Source organism: Orussus abietinus, unplaced genomic scaffold, assembly GCF_000612105.2.
Source record: "Orussus abietinus isolate OABI.00-Male unplaced genomic scaffold, Oabi_2.0 scaffold120, whole genome shotgun sequence".
Classification (NCBI taxonomy): domain Eukaryota; kingdom Metazoa; phylum Arthropoda; class Insecta; order Hymenoptera; family Orussidae; genus Orussus; species Orussus abietinus.
In genome coordinates, this window is record NW_019394265.1 from 243,205 (window position 1) to 247,881 (window position 4,677).

Consider the following 4,677-nt stretch of genomic DNA (forward strand, 5'->3'; position numbering starts at 1 on the left):
CAATCTCGAACTGGTTCACCCGCCTCGAACAAAAATTAACCCCACTGAACGTACTAATAGCCGCAAAAAAGTAAAGTTCGGTCCAGGGGGTGCTCCGATTTTTCAACTCCAATAGTCACCCTTGAAACGAGATATTGTCAGAAATTTTCCCCCGGATTATGAGGAACCTTTCGGGGTATTCAAATATCGGGAAACCATCTTCGGGAGGTATGGGGGTCGAGAGGTAAGACCCCCTGCGAGGGCCCTCGGCGTGGCTCGCGGAAACGCTCCGGAGGCTCCGCGGCCGAGAGGGCGTCGATTAATTAAAATAGCGCGAACGCGATTTGGCGGCATAGCTGCGGCACTCGAGGGTAGATTTTCCGCGGCGTGGAGCTCGGCCGCACCCCCGCGGCCCCGGGCCGAGGCTCGCGGGGGGCATTCGGCGCGGTTTACGCGCCCGGCATTCGGATGACCGCATTCGCGCGGCCCGAGGAATGTCCAACAATATCCGCAGATACGGCCGCTGGGGGGTGCGCGGGGGTGGAATTCGCCCCTATCCATCATTTTTTCTCGGCCGCCCATGGTGCAGTTACGGATCCCGCAACACGGAATTATTGCGCGGCCTCCGACGTCGGACATGCATCGACGCGGCCGTCTTCGCGCGCTGGAAGCCACCCTGATGACCACCCTGATGACCACCCTGATGACCACCACCGAGAAGCCTCCAAATAACATCGAATGCGCAGATCCCGTACATTTCTCGACGTCAACAATGCTTTTTATTACTGACTTTTAACGTGGGACTAACAAGGAAGGTATCCCAGATCGGTCACTCCGATTTGATTCCTTTTATAATATGTTATAGTAGAGTAAAAACTAAGCGACACGTATTTTTTTTTATCTGCTATTAAACCCTTTAAGGGGGTGAAACCACCATCCAAAGTAAGGCATGTCAAGGGGCGATCGGGCAGTTCCACCCACAAGAACGTAATATTGTTTAATCAATCCACCTGGAAAAGCTTTCTCCTAATGAGAAATGAAAAATATAATTTTCTCAATTAAAGAAAAAAAAATTAAGGGGTGAGTCGCCCCTCACAGGCCCTACTTCGGATGGTGGTTTCGCCCCCTTAAAGTGTTTAATGGCAGATAACAAAAAATACGTGTCGCTTAGTTTTTAGTCTACTATAACGTATTATAAAAGAAATGAAATCGGAGAGATCGACCTTCTTGTCAGAGCACCCCCAAGGGACCTCCCAACCACCTCTAAGAAGGAAATCCCGTAAATTTCTCGACGTTAACATTATATCTTTATCGGTGATTTTAAAATTTAGAACCCAGAAGGAACATTGCAACGTTGCTACTAAGCGTAGATATCGTACATTTCTTGACGTAAACAATTATTGTTACCCATGACTTTGAAACTTAGAATCGTAGCACCGTGATAACGATTCCTCGGCGACCTAACCTCGTTATCATGGCGCGGCATGTAAGGAGGGTACAGGGGAGGGTCTCCGCAATTTTCCGGAGGCGGCCGCCCCTAAGCCGCATCCCGCGGGAAGGAAAAAAGCCGGCTAATCCCGGCCGCGAAATTAAAAGCACCGGGGACGCCGGACGAGCGCGGAATCCGAAAGATAAGCGCGGGCGTAACTCGCGGCCGGGCGCGTAACTCAGGGCCGCCGGCGAGGGCTGTTATGCCTCCCCCGTCGCTCGTAACGCAACTATCTCGGAAACGGCCGGCGCCGACTTTCCCTGTAAGTGGGCTTTCGTTTTACTTCGGTCTTCCCGGTAGCTGACTTCGGACCGGTCCTCTTCTCAAGGACGGATCTTATCAGGACTGACTCCTACGAGAGGACTACCCCTCTTCGGGCGACTCAAAACGCTCGAGTGATTTCTTATCAACCCTTGCTGGGGAGGGCTTAGAGGACACATAGTTTGGTTTTTATTCCGTGCCACTTTTTGGTTACTCCTAACAATGGTACCTAACACTGGTTATCGGTCGGTACCATTTTGGTATATCCTTTTATCACTTGGTATCACTTCTTACCCCGCAGTGATATTGGGTAATTTTGATTCCATGACATTTGTATTACTCCTGATAACGGTACCTATCACCGGTCATCGTTTGGTGCCACTTTTTATCACGCGATACCAGTAGTACTTAGTCCTCTGCCCCGGGAAACCTGAAGATCACACCTCTAGGCCCTTGGGGAAGAGGTTAGAAATTTCCCTACACGGAATTTACCCTTTCTCGGGAACCCCTTTTTCCCTCGGTCACCCTTCCTAATAGGTCCCCTTCGGTTCTTTTATCTGGGGTTCGACGCGCTCTCCTGTGGCTAATTCGCCGAAGGAGAAACTTCGCGCCGAGTTCGCCTTCTTCGACCCCTTCGGGGCGGTCCGAGTAATTGATGCAAATGAGCCTCGCCGGAGAGAACAACGACCATCGGCGGACCTGCGAGGCCATTTTCATTCGGCGAAGAAATTTGGATCACTTCCTCCCTTCTTCCATTTTCTTTTCAGCCGTCGCTTAGTGCCCTTCGCGTCCTCGGATCAGTTTTTTTACTCCACCTTCGGGATAACTCGTCGTTTCATCGGAGCAGCCTGACCATCACCGATTCCACTTTTCTTGCAATTATTCCTCGTTTCCAGGAAAATTGCAACCGACCATGTATATGATGAACGAAGGTAAACGTGATAAACGACGCGTGGCCACCCAGGAGCACCTTGGAAAGGTCAGTTCCCTAAGGATCAAGTGATTTTCCCGGAACTCGAAAGGGGAGGACCTCTTCAGGGTCACCTGGCCGAAGCCACCCCCTTAATGCTCCCGGTTAATTTCCGCGGGGCGGCCGGGCGGGAATTTAAACCGCGGATTAGAGTACAATATCCCGACAATCGTAAATTGAACGTGGAATCGATTTTAATCTGAGGTAGCGCAATTATTAATGGGAGGTGATCGCAGTCCGACCTCGAGGACCGCCGCGGGAGGAGCCTCGGCCCATAATTGCTGCGGATTTTTCACGCACCACCCCCGCCGATTCCGCACACCTTGCGCCTTGCTATCCCACCCGGGCGCGCGATTATTGCGCGGGTGTTAATTACAAAGAGGAAAGAAAAGGAACCGGATCGGGAAATAACGTCGGGAGGGACTGTCGAAGGGTTTAATTTAGAGGAAAGGTCGGTCGCCTTCTCGACGACTCTTTTATTTTGCCACGTAGAAGGAGCTGCGGAATAAAGATCATCTTTCTGACAGCTCATTTTTTTTGCCAAAGTAGAGGCTGCGGAATAAAAATTGGCGATTAATTTAGAGGAAAGGTCGGTCGCCTTCTCGACGACTCTTTTATTTTGCCACGTAGAAGGTGCTGCGGAATAAAGATCATCTTTCTGACAGCTCATTTGTTTTGCCAAAGTAGAGGCTGCGGAATAAAAATTGGCGATTAATTTAGAGGAAAGGTCGGTCGCCTTCTCGACGACTCTTTTATTTTGGCACGTAGAAGGTGCTGCGGAATAAAAATTGGCGATTAATTTCGAGGAAAGGTCGGTCGTTTTCTCGATGACTTTTTTATTTTGCCACTTAGAAGGAGCTGCGGAATAAAGATCATCTTTCTGACAGCTCATTTTTTTAGTCAAAGTAGAGGCTGCGGAATAAAAATTGGCGATTAATTTAGAGGAAAAGTCGGTCGCCTTCTCGACGACTCTTTTATTTTGCCACGTAGAAGGTGCTGCGGCATAAAGATCATCTTTCTGACAGCTCATTTGTTTTGCCAAAGTAGAGGCTGCGGAATAAAAATTGGCGATTAATTTAGAGGAAAAGTCGGTCGCCTTCTCGACGACTCTTTTATTTTCCCACCTAGAAGGAGCTGCGGAATAAAGATCATCTTTCTGACAGCTCATTTGTTTTGCCAAAGTAGAGGGTGCGGAATAAAAATTGGCGATTCGGCGATCCGGGTGCGACTAAATCTCGATATCGCCTCGATTCTTACCCATTTCGGTAGGCGGGTATCTCCTCTATCGGTGGCTGCGGATTTTTCCCGGAGCGACGTAATCTGCTCCGAATCCCGACTCGTAACGCCGGCTCCAACTTCGATACCGAGAGCGTATCACCTCGCCACCGCCGCAAGATAAATCCCCGACCCTTGACCCCGAGCTCCCAGCCACCCTCCGTCATTTCCCCGACTCGAATATAGGAGCACGAATCGCGCGCATATACGAGGCCGCGAGCCCTCTGATTACCCTGACGCGCTCCTTATCAGTAATTAAAAATATTTCATCCGTTCTCCCTCCCTTCGTCGTACATCACGGCCAGGGAGGAAAGGATCAACCAAGCCAGCTAACACCCCTTGTTAATGATTTTCCATGAAAATTATAATTGAATTTCATTATTTTCACGTGGAGTATCTAAGAGGCTTATGGAAAGTTCGGAAATTCGATGCGGCGTTTGGGGGGTTTATCCACGTGGTCCAAATTCAGCAACTCTTTTCTAATGAGTTTCTATGGGAATTGTAATTGAGTTTAAATATAATTACGCGGTCGTGGAGTATGTAGAAAATTTAGGATAAATTTGGAAGAGTATGGGGATGATCACTGCGTTTTAAGGGGGTGTTCTAAGGGATCGTCCAAGAATACCGGCGCTCGTTTCGAGCGGACATGAGATTTACAAACTATTTGCTAATGAGTTTATATGGAAATTGTAATTGAACTTAA